The following is a 16,944-nucleotide window of genomic DNA, read 5'->3' as shown; positions in this document are numbered from 1 at the left end:
GAGGCACAACGACACCTGAGTACGAGCTAGATCTAATTGTATCAATATCTGAGTATCGCAGAGGGAGCGTATGAGACAGATCAAAGGTCAGATGTAAATGTTGAAAAGAATGGGTGACATGGTGGAGCCCTGCGGGACACCGCAGGAAAGGCGCAGGAGCCAGAGAGAAAGAAAGCCAAAGATAACACCTGAGTGCGATCAGCCAAGAATGAAGAAAACCAGGCCAGCTCCTGGTCCACGATGCAAATCTGAGACAGGCGAGACATCAGGATGGGGTGGTCCACGGTGTCACAAGCAGCTGAAAGATCTAAAAGAATCAAGGCACCCACCCCACCTGAATCAACCAGTCTAGCCATGTCATAAAACCCCAAAACCAATACACTTTTGGTACCCTGACCAGGCCTGAAACCTGATTGGGAAGGATCAAGAAGTTTGGAAGATTCCAAAAAGGAAGAGAGAAGGGGAGACACCAAAGATTCCAACAGCTTCATAGAGAACGGGAGGAGAGATATAGGTCGAAAGTTAGAAAGCCGTGGTGGATCCAAGGAGGGTTTTTTCAGGAGAGGAATGACCATAGCGATCTTCACTTCCGACAGAATCATCCCTGACTGACATGACAAATATATGGCCGCCGTGGGTTCAGTAAGAAAATCCCCAGAGATGACTTTCATAATAGCTAAAGGTGCCACGTCAAGGGGAGAGCCCAATCTAATATGTTGGATGGCAGTGGAAACCATCTCCTCAGGGAAAAGTGGGAAAGAAGACCACTCAGGACTTAGGAAAATGCTTTTAACAAGTTCTGTCAACATAGGGACTTGAAAATTGACACAAGCAAAAACAAGTCAATGGTTATTGATCCTCCCTGGAAAATATAATGTAGACTTAATATAGATTTGGAGGGAATAGCAATTGAACAAGCAACAAGCTCTGTTTACCTGGGCCTTTGAGTCACTGCATCTGGGAAATGGAGTGCCCACTTGGAAAAAGCAAGCCTTGTGCTGTGCAGGTATGCTACAGCTACTGACTCTTTATTTAAAAGGGACAATAAGCCCAGCCCTTCAATTGTATGAACGACAAGCAGGTCAGCTGCTCTCTGTGGGGCAGAAGTGTGGGGATTTTCAACAGTGGACCACCTTCTCTCTAACTGAAAATAGATTTTAAAAACAGGCGTTAAACTTAACAAAGAGCACTCCTACCAAAATGCTGCAGATGGAATTAGACCTCCAAGGCATTGATCGCCTAATCCTTCTAAAATCATAACTATATCGGTTTCTGTATAGGGCACTCTGTCCCTCGCAAACTATAGATCAGCCCTGCAAGATAACTTGGGGCAGCACGGGGGACTAACAATTCCACGGTGTAAATGCATCAAAAATCTAACATCTTATATTGAGCATGCCAAACATTGGTCGAATCCGTTGGTAATTGAGAAGGAAACAAGCAACCTAGTAGAATCTGCTTTCAGGGTAAGGGAAGAGGTCAGATTACTCTGCATTGCTGTCCCATCTTCTCCTACACTCTAATGGGAATCCCAAAATTGCTGAGGCTTTGAACGCTATCTGTATTATCAAACTCCTCCATTTGCATAAGTACTTTACATCACATTTAGGTATATATTCTCCTGTTATCATCCCTACTTAACACATGGTACCCATCTTTGTCAGACATGTATCCTTTTTGTGAATATGTTAGAGAAACAGTTACATATTTCCTCCTGCTCTGTCATTCAGATATTGAACTCAGGAGAGCGTATTTAGGACTGATGTTCATCAGGTGACAGACATAGTATGACCGATGCTCTCTTTTAATGTAACGATACAGAAGATAGACCACAAGTCTCTCTGGTAGTGAAATATATTCACAGAGTGTGGCTGAAAAGGAAGATTTGTTTAGACACTTGTTTGTGATTTCTTTAACTGTTCTGTTTTGAGCCTCTCTAATCATTTGTGAAGCATTGGTATACCAAGGAAAAGGTATGGTCTCTATATTAGAGTGGTACTGTATTCTTGCATTTTCCATGATTTTTATTATTTTAGATAGTATTATAATGACGATTGCCATTTTGATAATGTTTGTATATCCTATTCTGTTAACTGTGTTTATAATGTACTATATATGTGTTGTTTATACATTTCTTTTAGATGTGTTGCATGTGATTTTGTGTATGTTTGCCTAAATGATTTTACAACAAATAAAGGCGTTTTGACTAATTGACTAAGAGTAGACTGTGGGTTCTTGGTCCTAATTTTTGGCTTATTCTTGTACCATCGAATTTCTGCTTTTTGGATTGTTTACCCCACATAGTGCAGGTCGCATGGGCAACAAATTCTGTACATGATGTTAGAAGTGTCACACGTTGAGAACAGTCTCAAATAAATGTTTTCACCAGTTCTAGGGTGAAATACTATGTTTCTTTTGATAACGTAATTACAGTTGCTAGCTACAACACAGACATGGGAATGTGTTTATGTATTGATGTAGTGTGACTCTATTTCCTACACTTGGTTTCATCTGTTCATACCAAGAGATCCCTCAGATTGTTACGTCTCTTGTAAGTGAAAACTGCTTTGTTTTGATATACATGTTCAGTTGGACTATCACAAGTCAAAATATTCCAAACTTTGATAATGCTTTTATTGATTCTCTTTCTTTCTATAGAGTATTGTGATATGTATACCAATTCTAATTCAGGACATTGGCCCTCATTACGACCCTGGCGGATTTATTCCGCCATCGGCGGACTTTTCCGCCATGGCGCAAAGTCCCTTTACGCCATGGCGGATGGCGGACTTACCGCCCCATTCCGAGGTCGGCGGGGCGGTAAGTCCCCATTGACCCATTTACCCTTCCCCATTCCCATTTCGGCCCCATAGGGCTCAATGGGAGTGGGGAAGGTGTTAATTACGCCACCGTACACTACGGTGGCGTAATTAACACCGAGGTCCCATAGCGCCATGGATTTTTACGCCCGCAAAAAGCGGGCGGAAAAATGACCATGGCGCTCTGGGAACTCGGAATTGGCGGTAAGGGGTCGGCGCAGCTAACGCTAGCGTAAACCCCTTACCGCCAGGGTCCTAATGAGGGCCATTGTGTTTTGGTATGTATCAAGAAGTGTCTCAACTTTCCACCACCTTGGCTTTGTTTATCTCCAATTCTCACATGGGTAGCCACTATTTGCAAATCTTTTGATCATTTTGTCCAATTCTTTTGAACACTAAACTTCACCTGTCAGGAATAGGGCGTGGGGCAAGCCAAGAAGACAGTATAGGAGAAATTGAGGTAAAGACTACGGTTCCCAGCATGCTTAAGGGCGAATTGTAGTCACTGGAGTTCGTGCCGTGAGACAGCTGCAGCCCATCAGGGGAGTATTTAGCCGTTAACCATCCATGCACAGGTGCTGATAATTGATGTTGTGCAGCACGGGCGGTTAGGACGGCATGGATGGGCTCTGGACGAACTAATGGCGATCTGGGTAATCAAGCAATCATGGTAGCGAGCGAGGGCTGCAGGCAATCACGGCAGAGAGAGAGTGTTGTCGGCCCGAGTCTGTTGGGCCTTGCGGGCTGCGGCAGTGACTATTAGTGACAACGCGGGTCACTTGGCAGCCTTCCCCGGCCGCAGCGTTGAACCCTCTATACTACAGCTTTGAGCTCGAGACGATGCGCAGCAGTGGCTCTGGCTACGGCGCTTCAACAGCGCCATGTCCTAATGTCGGGTGTACTCTCGAGTCACCCGGGCCCTAAGATAAGTACATTCAAGTATTTACGTTAAGTGCCTCGAGCATGGTGTTTCAGTGCTAAAGTCTGAGCTGCTGGGGTTGGTTCAGTAGACTGTTGGTAACTTCGTTTATACCCAGAGTATGAGGCAATACTCGCAGTAAAGACAGCAATCTTTACTATTTCAGGCATCCAACTACAAACAAGTAATGATTTATGTTTTTGCTTATGTTTTGCTCATGTTCAATGTCAGTCCACAGAACCATGTGTCATGTTGAATTCATGTAGGCAAGATTCCCTTGTGTGTGCCTTACAGTTTATGTTGTTTCATGTTTGCTCTGCGTTATACACGTTTTACACACACGTACATGGTCATGGGTATGTTAGAGTATAATTAAGAACCCTAGGTGCTACATATTATGTTCAAGAGTTGATCATGATAGGAAGTATCAAGCAGGGAGTGCAGGACTATGAAGTTTCAATATTAAGTGATGTGTTAAGAAATGCATGTTTTCTCTTCCTTACCTTCCCTTTGTCATTCCACACCCTTTCCATATCTCTGTCTTCCCCACATTGGCTGCCACATGGTTATCTGTGTACTTACATTCAGACGTCCGTGCCAACCACGGTGGGAGGGTCGATCTATTCGGCTTCTTTGGTTCGGGAGAGGAGGTTGAGACCCTTTCATCCCTCATTGGACTTGACCGAATTATCAGCCCCCGATTTAGGGGTATTTGAACCACCCAAGCCAAATGGAGTCGAATACTCCTTCTTTAGCAGAAGTGCTAAAGACATTGCAAGATATTCAAACAGAGTTAGTGCATGCTAGACAGGAGTCTAATAATATTAAGGCTCAAGTACAAGGGTTAGTGGCTCAGGGTACTCCCTTGGAGGGGGCGGGAGCATCCACAGGGGCGACCACAGGAAGAGCCTCTACAGTTATTCTACAAGCACCCAGCAGTGTTCCATTAGTGCCACCCGAAAGATTTGCGGGTGATCCTAGGAAGTATATGACTTTTTGACACAATGTATGTTACATTTTCTGTGTAAACCCGCTGCATTTGAAACCATCCAAGCTAGGACAGCATTTGTGATTTCCTACTTAACGGGCGACGCAGCGGCGTGGGCCATGCCATTAGTAGAAAAGGATGACCCATTGCTATACAATTGGGATATGTTTCTGACAGAATTCGGCAGACTATTTGATCGAAGGGGAGTTTCATTAGCCCAGGACAATGAGCTGTTAGCATTAAAGCAAGGGACACGTGATTTAGTATCCTATGTTACGCAGTTCAATCGGTTGGTAATAGAGACGGATTGGCCAAAGAATAAACAGATGGTATTGTTTTATCAGGGACTCAGGGAGGAATTGAAGGATGCAATGGCTCATGTGGAACCTCAGCCGAGTTCCTGTACTGCTATGAGTGACCTAGCTTTGAGGTTAGATCATCGTATGAATGAAAGGAAAGGTGACAGGAAGAGACCAGAGGTGGTTCCTTTTGTAAGATTGGATAAGGGCCGGGGAGGAAAAGGTAGTGACGTAGAGCCCATGCAAATAGGTGGGGTAAGAGGGCCTTTGTCGACGCTGGAGAAGGAGCAGCGCAAGGCTAATAATTTATGTTTGTACTGTGGTCAACCAGGACCTTATATACGAACATGCCCTAATACGCCAAAAAAGGTTGTGAGAAGTGAAGGGAGCAAGGTGGAGGCGGGAAAAAGATTGAGCCGGCCATATCGGGAACCCAGGTGTCAGGCCCCAGTCTGAGTAGGTTCCCAAGCTGGGCAGCTAATAAGATGAATAACAAGAATTCTCATTTGTATCTGTTAGTCACTTTAGTATTTGCATGCATAAAACAAATGGTGTCAGCCATGGTGGATTCAGGTGATACTGGAAATTTTATTGACATTGGTTTGGCACGAAAATTGGGATTACGTTAAGAAACAAGACACAGGTGGAAGGAGTACAGTCAGTGGATGGTTCTCCCTTAATTTCTGGTCCCATTTATCAGCAAACCCAACCAATTCAGATGAGATGTGAATCAGGACATGTGGAGGAGATTGTGTTGGATCTGATAGCAGCACCTCAATTTGCTCTTATTTTGGGAATGCTTTGGTTGACTTTACATAAGCCTAATATTGATTGGGTCAAAAGAGAGGTATCATTTGAGGGGGTGGGGTGTGAAGAACATTTGGAAGAAGAGGTTGGACCGGCCCTATTTCTGACGGATCAGGCAGGAGATTCACAGGTGGTGGGTGCTGTGGGGACTGGCATTCCTAGGCAGTATGTTGATTTTGCAGGAGTATTTGATAAAAGGGGAGCAGAGAGGTTACGTCCACAACGATCTTATGACTGTGTGATTGAATTAGAACCTGGGGCCAAGTTACCATGCAGTTGTATTTATGCACTAACAGAAAAGGAAAATCAACATTTAAAGGAATATTTGGATGATATGTTGCAAAAAGGTTTCATTAGACATTCTAGCTCGCCAGTGTCATCCCCTTTGTTTTTTGTGCCGAAAAAAGAAGGAACACTTAGAACCTGTATTGATTATAGGGCATTGCACAAGGTAACCATACAAAATAGGTATCCCTTGCCTTTAATCTCAATACTATTGGATCAGGTGAAATCAGCAGTGATATATACTAAACTGGACTTGAGAGGGGCATACCACTTGATGCGTGAAAAAAACGGGACGAGTGGAAGACAGCCTTCAGAACTAAATTTGGATTATTTGAATACTTAGTTATGCCGTTTGGGCTGTGTAATGCACCTGCGGCATTTCAGTACTTTATGCAGGAGGTGTTGAGGGAGTTTTTGGACATATTTGTCATTGTATATATTGATGATACCTTGATTTATTCTGCTTCAGAAGAACAACACATAGATCATGTGCGAGCAGTGTTACAAAAACTACAGGAGCATGAATTATGTGTAAAGTTGGAAAAATGTGAATTCCACACTACTAAGGTGGAATTTCTGGGATTCATACTCACTCCTACTGGTATAGTAATGGATCGAAAGAAGGTACAGGCAGTCATCGATTGGCCAGTGCCTCAATTGGTCAAGGACATTCAGTCCTTTTTGGGCTTTGCCAACTTTTACAGAAGATTCATTGTGAATTTTTCACAAATTGTTGCACCCATAACTAAGTGGTTAAGAAAATCCTCTGGGTTTAGTTGGAATCAAGAAGCAGAACAAGCATTTAGCGCACTTAAAAAGGCATTTACCTCTGCTCCTGTTTTGAGACATCCAGATCCAGAAAGATCTTTTCAAGTAGAGACTGATGCCTCCAATATAGCAGTGGGAGCGGTGTTGTCTCAAAAGGATGGGGAAGGTAGGTATCACCCAGTTGCTTTCTATTCCCGGAAACTCACGAGTTGTGAGCAGAATTACTCAATTACGGACAAGGAATTATTGGCCATACGAGAAGCATTTCTGGAGTGGCGTCAGTATCTTCTGGGAGCAAGACATCAGGTGTTGGTAATAACTGACCATAAGAACCTACAGTTCTTTAAGACTGCACATACTTTAAGCCCCAGACAGTTGCAGTGGTCACAATATTTCAATGAATTTGACTTCCTGGTAACTTTCCGGCCCGGGAAGAAGAACGAGAAGGCTGATGCATTATCCAGACAGCAAAATTTAGAAAATGTGACTACCGAGGGCAAGACTATCATGCCTGTGGAAAGAGTGGTAGGTGCAGTAACTAAGAGTCTGTTGAACCAGGTGAAAAAGGAAATGAAGAAACGAAATAATAGGGCATGGGGTACCAACAGACCCTTAGAGACTATGAAGAATGATCTCCCATACTATGCAGGGAAGTAATATTTACCTACTCAAGACTTACAAACAAAAGCCTTGCATTGGTGCCATAACTCTCCCTTGGCAGGACATGTGGGGAGGAAAAAGACACAGGAAATGTTGACAAGATATTTCTGGTGGCCAACTTTAAGACAGGATACCATTGATTATATTAAAAAATGTGAAACATGCACACGATGTAAGGCTGATCATGTACGTAAGGCAGGACTATTGCAGCCGCTTCCTACTCCGGAAAATGTTTGGACACACATTTCAATGGACTTAATAACTGACTTGCCTCCTGATAATAACTATGACACAATCTGGGTGGTAGTGGATTATATGTCCAAACAAGCTCATTTTGTGCCTTGTCAAGGTATCCTAGGGGCAGGAAAATTGTCAGAGATATTCTTACAGAACATTGTTCAATTGCATGGATTGCCACAAAGTATTGTGTCTGATAGGGGTCCTCAGTTTACATCTAAATTTTGGCGTGCCTTTTGTCAAATGTTGGGTATTGAAGGTGCTTTATCTACAAGTTATCACCCACAGACTGATGGACAGACTGAGCGTGTCAATCAGACTCTGGAACAATATTTACAATGTTATTTGCATGACGGTATGGATTCCTGGGTACAAGCTTTGTGGTTAGCAGAATTTACGTATAATAATACCGAGCATGCTTCACTGGGGATGTCACCTAATGAATGTTTGTATGGACAAGGATAGACTATGTTGCCTGAACAGTTACCTCCAGTGGAAACATTTCCAGCATTACAAGAAAGGAAAGAATTGCTGTTGGCTATCAGACAAAAGGCTAGAGTGAATTTAGAACAAGCAAAGAAGGATTATAAGAAACAGGCAGATAAAGGAAGAAGGGTAGCTCCTCATTATCAAGTGGGAGACAAAGTATGGTTATCTACACGCAATTTACCCTTGGCAGGATATCGTAAATTTGCCCCCAGATTTATTGGGCCCTATGAAGTGTTGAGATGTATTTCGCCAATGGCTGTTAAACTTAAATTGCCTGATACCTTAAAAATACATCCTGTGTTTTAATGTGTCTCTCCTTAAACCCGCAGTTCCAGGAACACGTGTACAGAGACCGCCAGCCATCACCAAAGAAGGTCAGATGGAGTATGAAGTCAAGAAGATATTGGATTCCAGACGCAGACAGCGGAACTTGTGGTACTTAATCCAATGGGCTGGTTATGGACTAGAGGATTGTTCATGGGAACCTGGCAGCTCAGTGCATGCACCAAAATTGATAAGGCAATTTCATTTGCAGAAAAGGCAGGGCCAGGGAAGGGCCCTGGGAGAGGAGGTACTGTTAGGAATAGGGTGTGGGGCAAGCCAAGGAGACAGTATAGGAGAAATTGAGGTAAAGACTACGGTTCCCAGCATGCTTAAGGGCGAATTGTAGTCACTGGAGTTCACGCTGTGAGACAGCTGGAGCCCATCAGGGGATTATTTAGCCATTAACCGCCCATGCACAGGTGCTGATAATTGATGTTGTGCAGCACGGGCAGTTAGGACAGCGTGTATGGGGTTCTGGACGAACTGATGGCGATCTGGGTAATCAAGCAATCACGGCGGCGAGCGTGGCCTGCAGGCAATCACGGCAGTGAGAGAGAGTTGTCGGCCCGAGTCTGTTGATCCTTGCGGGCTACGGCAGTGACTATTGGAGCCAACGCGGGTCACTTGGCAGCCTTCCCCGGCCGCGGCGTTGAACCTTCTATACTACAGCTTTGAGCTCCAGACTATGCACGGCAGTGGCTCTGGCTACGGCGCTTCAACAGCGGCATGTCCTAATGTCCGGGTATACTCTCGAGTCACCCGGACCTTAAGATAAGTACATTCAAGTATTTACGTTAAGTGCCTCGAGCATGGTGTTTCAGTGCTAAAGTCTGAGCTGCTGGCGTTGGTTCAGTAGACTGTTGGTAACTTTGTTTATACCCAGAGTATGAGGCAATACTCGCAGTAAAGAGAGGAATCTTTACTATTTCAGGCATCCAACTACAAACAAGTCATGATTTATGTTTTTGCTTATGTTTTGCTCACGTTCCATGTGAGTCCACGGAACCATGTGTCATGTTGAATTCATGTAGGGAAGATTCCCTTGTGTGTGCCTTACAGTTTATGTTGTTTCATGTTTGCTCTGCGTTATACATGTTTTACACACACATACATGGTCATGGGTATGTTAGAGTATAATTAAGAACCCTAGGTGCTACATAGTATGTTCAGGAGTTGATCAGGATAGGAAGTATCAAGCAGGGAGTGCAGGACTATGAAGTTTCAATATTAAGTGATGTGTTAAGAAATGCAAGTTTTCTCTTCCTTACCTTCCCTTTGTCATTCCACACCCTTTCCCTATCTCCGTCTTTCCCCCATTGGCTGCCACATGGTTATCTGTGTACTTACATTCAGACGCCTGTGCCAACCACGGTGGGAGGGTCGATCTATTCGGCTTCTGTGGTTTGGGAGGGAGAGGGGTTGCGACCCTTTCATCCCTCATTGGACTTGACATCACACTTCATGATGCATTTCAGCCGTAATAAAGGACCATAGGCTAAACATCTGATAGTCTCCTTTTGCTGGAACTCAATCTTTGCAAGAGATTGTTTTGATCATAGATTTAATAAAGACGTTAGTGCTGAAGTTGGAATATTTAGGTGTAAGTTCTACATCTAAGAAATGTATTGAAGGGTGTGCTACTTCAACTTTAAATCAAGTAGGTTCATCTACTATGATAATGTAGCCCATAAAATGTGCAATGTTTCAATAGAACCCTGCCAAATTTCAAGACTTTTATCAATATACGTTCCTCAATACTTAAAACAAACAGGATGATGAATGATATGTTTGAATTCAAATTGTTACATGAAACTTTTGCATATCAGGTGTCATTGTGTCACCCATAGAAGTGCCGGTTGTTTTGGGTAGTGTGCTCTCAAGTGCTAATAAGGCAGAGTCCTGAGCCTGGAAGAAACTGTTTCCATCATTGTATGAGTTTATGCTCAGATTGTCTTTGTAGTACAGGGGAGTAATTGCAGCCCAGCATAGTCCTGCATCTATAACAGTTCCAGATTTCAAACTAAGAAATGTGTTTAGGGTCATCTTCCAGCGATGTAGGTAGTTAGAAAAAATTAGAATGTCAGTGTACCATTCTTTGTTATAAAGCCCAGTAGCCATCAGCATATTGTAACAGATTTATGACACGTCACACTCCAGACAGGGACTCTTTCCACTGGCAATGAATCTGTCGCACAATAAAAATGCTTTTTATCTTTATTGATTTTGGATTCTACTTTGAGAAGGCACCCAACCCGTCTCACGCTCACCTTAACAAATACCCTGTGTCGCAATGGACTATGAACCAGGCCGGTGTGTAACAATGAAATATTTATTAATTTTTAGAATTCAAATAAAATCAAGCAAATCAAAACTAGGACAGCAGCCACCACTGTTGTGGCATTACAATTCAAAAGATTCCCACAATACAGTAAGTTCCAAATCCTAACAAAACATACAAAGACTTTTAATAGAAATGGAAACCAAATTACTTTTCTTCACAATCACGGATGGCACATTGGTTATGCAACACTTCCCCCAAACACCACCCCAGAATGGGAGGCAAGAAACTAAAATGAAAACCCTCAAAAGGAGCAAAATGCATACTCAGATTTTACTTGTTACTTATAGATCAAATACAGTTGCGGTAGGATAGCTAGAACAGAACTTTGTGTGGCTGCACTAAAGAGACAAGGAAGTTTACAGGCTACTGAGAAGGGCACCAAAGCAACATGAACACAGGTGAGGAAATCCATTTTGGGAGGAAAATAATGCGCAATAAAACACACGCGGCAGAATTGCAATTTCTCATTTGACACAGGCTTTAAAATGACAAGCAGTTTAGAAAATAGGCTTAGCTAGCAAAATCGGAAATCATTTTTTAAGATCAGAGATGCAGGCACAGAACAGATAGGATACTGAGGGAAGGGATGACTCTTTATCGGATAATGGTGTAGGTTCTTTTATGGGAAATGCAAATCGGATCTTTTAAAGAAAAGCAAAATACATGGGCAAATTCGGTTTTTGTTGGACAATGTCTGGTTCTACTGAGGCTATATTTGAATGATTATTATTATTATTTTTTTTTATTTAAAAATATCATTGGTTTATATAATTAAACCTTACATTTATGTTTCATCAGAGAAAAGTACAAGTAAAAATAGTGCTCAAACATTCATGTTATATTCAATAAAAAATCAAGTTAAATCAATAAAAGTATGTCTAGCCAAAATCGTATAACAGCTGTAATCATCCTTCTGTTTTTTCCTGCTAATATTAATGACCAACATTCTTCAGGGTCTAGGATCCTTGTAGATTTTAAATATAATCGAACTATTGTGGTACGTTTTGGTGCGAGTGCAGTGCATATCATAAGCAAATGGTGTATGGATTCTATAGAGCCTTTTTCCTTGCAGAATCTACACATCTGGTCGCGGTGGATAGTTCGATTTCGGAGCCCGTTAATTTCTTGTGTGGGTAAAATGTTCAATCTTAATCGGAGGTATAAGTCTCTAATAACTCGGTCAGGAAACATTTTGAGGTAAGGTGGAAGTTCATTAAGCGCTCTCATGTCATTTGTGCAGTTCAGGGTTAACTTATACTGATTTTTGATATCTTGTGTCTTCATCCAGTCTAATCTAGCTACCTGCAGTTTTGATTTTTGTGGTCGATTTAGAAGCATGTCAAGTGATATGTTGTTAGCAATCCTTTGTGCTTGGACAAAATCTTTCCACTTGTTCAAAGCTGCAGCGTTGATGTTTGTAGAATTCGCACGTACTATATCCCATGCTGGAATGCAGTCGGTGTTCTGGATTTTCCTTAGTAGATCGAGTTGCTTCCATTTTATGATAGAGTTTAAAGACTGCAGACCTAGTTCAAATCTTAAACGTGCCGCAGGGACAACATTGGGCAAGGAGAGAACCTTTGCCCAAAAGATTTGTTCTATTTTATTCCATGTGTGGTCGTGTAAATTGATCATGGTTTCACCACCATAAATCAGAATTGGCACGGCTTTCTGTTTGTAGTATAGAATAATCGGTTTGATTGAGAACTTTCCAAATTTTCTATGAATAATTAGTGCTTGACGTGCCATTGATTTTGCTTTGGTTATGAGGTGAGTTGCCCAAGGTTCTTCACTTATCGACTGATTAATCCACATCCCTAGATACTTAAAGGATTTAACTTGGATGAGTTTTTCATTCTTCAAATAGAAAGTCGGTCTCTTGTTCGTACGGCTTATTCCAGCTGTAAGTGCCATAACTTTGTTTTGTTTTTATATTGATTTCCAGTTCATTGGCTGTCATCTAGATATCAATATTCTTCAGTGTTTGTTGCAGTCCTTTAGAGGTCTTGGAAAATAGCACAATGTCATCTGCGTATAACATTATCGGAAGCACTGCTGAGTTCAATTTTGGTGGATTGGTTAAAGGAGAAGCTATAGAGTCTTCAAGGTCTGAAGTGAAGAGATTGTAGAGTGCTGCTGCTAAAGGGCAGCCTTGTTTCAACCCATGCCAGGTTTTAATGGGTTGTGTTACAAGGCTGCCTTTGGAAAGTGTAATCCGTATTTCGGTGTTCGAGTTCAGAAGTTTTATTGGTTCAGAGATGTTCGCTGGGCAGCCCCATTTTGTTACCTTCGACCATAGCAGGTCTCGGTTAATTTTATCGAACGCTAAATGCAGATCAATGAATGCTGCATACATCTGGGTTTTTGCTCTATACGATTCATGTTTTAGCAAGTTGAGAATAAATAAATTGGTTGTCGTGCCAAGGTATTTCGTAAAGCCCGTCTGTCTTGTTGCCAGTCCTTGTGACCCTTTTGCCCATCTGATAAGTTGTTGTTGTAATATATTTGCAAAAATCTTGCCTAACGGATCTAACAGGGCAATCGGTCTGTAGTTTATAGGGTCATCAGAAGGGCCTTGTTTGTAAATAGGGACAAGTACTGCTTTTTGCCATGAGCAAGGTATAGTTTTCATTTTGTTAATTAGGGCTAACATTTGTACAAACATGGCAGCCCATATCTCCGGATCTTATTTGATGATGTAATTTGACAGGCCGTCTGGCCCTGGTGCTCGTGATACATTTCATTTGGTGATTGCTCCACTGATGTCGGTAGGAGCCCAGTTCCAGTATGTATTTAGTACACATATATATTGGTTCTGGTTGTTTAAGCATTCAGATTTATTGCTGGTTTCCAGTTCATAGGTAGATTGAAGAATTATGGTGTGTATCTAGGAGTTGATAACTTCATGTTTAACTTCTTTAAGTTGTGAATCCATACTAATTAGGATCAATAGACCAGATGAATGTCGTCCTTTGTGATTGGAGATTGCTGGGTTCATATAGATATTGAATCCATCGCATACAGGTTTATGGACAAGCCATGTCTCTTTAAATTATTATATAATTAAAGAAAGCCGCTGCGCGCAAGGGGGTTGATTTTGAATTTCGACCAGCTTGCACTGCGTACCTCCTTATAGGGGAATTAATTAATTTAATTCAAAAGCTACTAAGGATTTACACGGATAACTGAAAAAAAAATAGAAAAGAAATATGCTAACAGATATGGACTAACATAGATTCTTCTAAGAAAAGGGTAAACAGAGGATACTGGCAATTTAGGATATGAGTGGGATTTTTATAGGATTTGAATAGGATGCAAGAGGAAAAGAGCGGGATATGCAGTTTTTGGGTCCTGGGTGAGGTGATACTTACAAGGTATGCTTGAGTTTTGGGACTTGGGCAGCCAGCAGGGTCTGTCTCTGTACAGCGGCCCAAGGTCACTGTGACAGCTGGGCTCTCCAGAATGGAATCAGCTGGGAAAGGTCTGGTCACTGTGAACAGCAGACTGGGTCAGCTGGGCAAAGAGTCTGGTCACTAGGATGTCCTAAATGGGATCAGCTGCCTCTCCTCCTTTCTCCCTAGATTATTGGGTATGCCTGGTTTGCGATGGGTGATTCTGCCTGGATCAGGATGTTTCTGCCCAGATGAAATCAGCCTCCTCTGGATTTGGGGTTTTGAATCTTTGAATCTTGGATCTCTCTTGTGTCTCCCTGTCTCCCCCTTAAATAGCCAGAGTGACCTCATAGAATTTTACAATCTGGGCAGAAATACTCTGGAGTTGACCCTCTCCTAGGATAGGCCAGGCTACTGTTGTCACCTCCTCCCTCCGAGGTTCAAGGGAAGTGACATCACTTTATATGTGTGCATTTTATGATTCCCTTTGTCTCACAAGCCTAATTTCTTTACAAAAAATGAGTTATGGAGCAAAACTTTTAAACTATACAAGTCACCATCATAAAAAACAGATATGCAGATTCCATATTTCACATGGAATCAGACAGTCTGATCGCCAACTCTGTGCAAGGTAGCATCGCTTTTGGGCACAATTTCGCCATTTTTAGGAGAACCATAATATCAAAAATTCTGCAAATGGCTACACATATGTCCCCTGCTATTTTCCATATTTTCACTGCATGAAAATGCTGAAATGAATTTTCACTGAAATGCATTTTCCCTGCCATTCCAGTTCCCCAGGCGCTAGCAACATACACTGGGTTACATTTTGCTTGTTAAAAGAATCCAATGAAATACTGTCATAATATAACATTACTGTTTATTCAGAGTATTGGGAGAAATGTCTTAATGTAAAAAGGTCTCTAAAGTCCATGGAGGGCATTTGTCACTGTGTGGGCTGTCCTTCAAATCCCCACAGCCAACTTGCCTCCTCTGTGTCAGTCTGAACAAAGGGTTTCCATGATGCCCCTTGAAACCTGGCAGTTGGGACTGGGGAGAGGGTTCAAAGGAAATCACATTTCTTGGTAAAAATGCTAGTTCCCATTGAGTCCTTTGTTCCTTGCTGTAGAAATTATGGCCAGTCTGTTGAGACTGCAAACTTCCACACTTTGGCCCTTTCATATGCCCATGGGGGCAGGTCCACTTGGGGTGGTAAATCTGTTCCCATGGGTGTCACAAGTCTCTCCCCTTCTCACCTGTCTTTCCTGTTTGCTTGTGACCTTCTTTTGTGACATCTTCTGCACGGTCCGGGATTTGTATAAGCCTGCGCGGGTTTTCGGATTCCAGCGTGCTTCGTTCAGATTGTCCAGGAAGGAACCAGGAAGGAACAATGTCCGTGCGCGGAGGCACGGAACCCGTGGGTCGAGCGCGGGTGAAAATCCAGGAAAGTTTTGGGTAAGTTGTGGGATGAAAGGAAAGGGAGGAGGAAAATAAGGAACCAGGAATAGAGATCAGGTAAACAGCCCTGAGTGAACTCCGGCAGCACACGTCCGCAACGCAGTAGCATTGAGACGCGCAGAGCCGTGGGGGCTTGTCTGTTTTGTAGAATGTAGAGCGTGTAACGCAAAGACTGGTAAGCAGCGTTCCGCATCAAGCGGCCATGTTGGAAGGATTACTGAGTTCAATCCCCTATGTGTCAGGGACCACGAAGTCCAGAAGGGACGCAGACGGCAGTTCATGACAGTATGCCTCCTCTGAAATCCAGCTCCTCCGGGTTTGCCCGGATGTATAAGATGGTATCTTCGAATCAGCCTGGGAGCATTCATGTTTGACACGGGTTCCCAGGTGCGCTCACTGGGACGGTACCCTTTCCATTCAACCAAATATTGTAGTTGACCACGTCGGTATCTAGAGTCACAGATTCTGGAAACTTCATATTAAAAGTGGTCATTGATAATCACTGGGGTTGATCTTGGAGCAGTTCTAGAGGGTTGAACATATGGTTTCAGTAGAGAGGTGTGGAAGACAGGATGGATCCTTTTCTATGATTCTGGTAGCCGAAGTAGAAAGGCCACTGGGTTGATGATTTCTTTTATAGAAAAAGGGCTGTAATACCTGGGAGCCAGTTTATTTGGTCTCAGATGTCGAGGAATGAGTTTCAAGGATAACCAGACTTTATCGTGTACTGAGTAAGAAGGCCCAGGTCTTCTTTTAGAGGCGGCATGATGTTTAACGTCTTTTCGGGCCTTTTCTAAGTGTTCCTTGGCTTCTTTGTGTACATTAATAATGGTTTCAATCCAGGAATCAACCGTAGGAACTGGAGTAGGGTGTGGGAGATTGGACGGTAGAACTGACAGATGAAATCCTTGACTAAAGAAGAAGGGACTGGTGTTGATAGCTGAATTATCCAAATTGTTGTAGGCAAATTCGGCCACAGGTATTAAGAGTGACCAATCATCCTGGACCTTTGTGGCGAAGCCACGACGATATTGTTCCAGAGTTTGCTTTACTCGTTCAGTGGCTCCATTGGTCTGTGGGTGATAACCTGAGGACAAGGCACGTTGGATTCCCAGTATACGACATAATTGTTTCCAGAACTGGGATATGTATTGGGGT

Source organism: Ambystoma mexicanum, chromosome 6q (genome assembly GCF_040938575.1).
Source record: "Ambystoma mexicanum isolate Mex_15411 chromosome 6q, UKY_AmexF1_1, whole genome shotgun sequence".
Classification (NCBI taxonomy): Eukaryota; Metazoa; Chordata; class Amphibia; order Caudata; family Ambystomatidae; genus Ambystoma; species Ambystoma mexicanum.
This window is presented reverse-complemented; position numbering follows the sequence as displayed.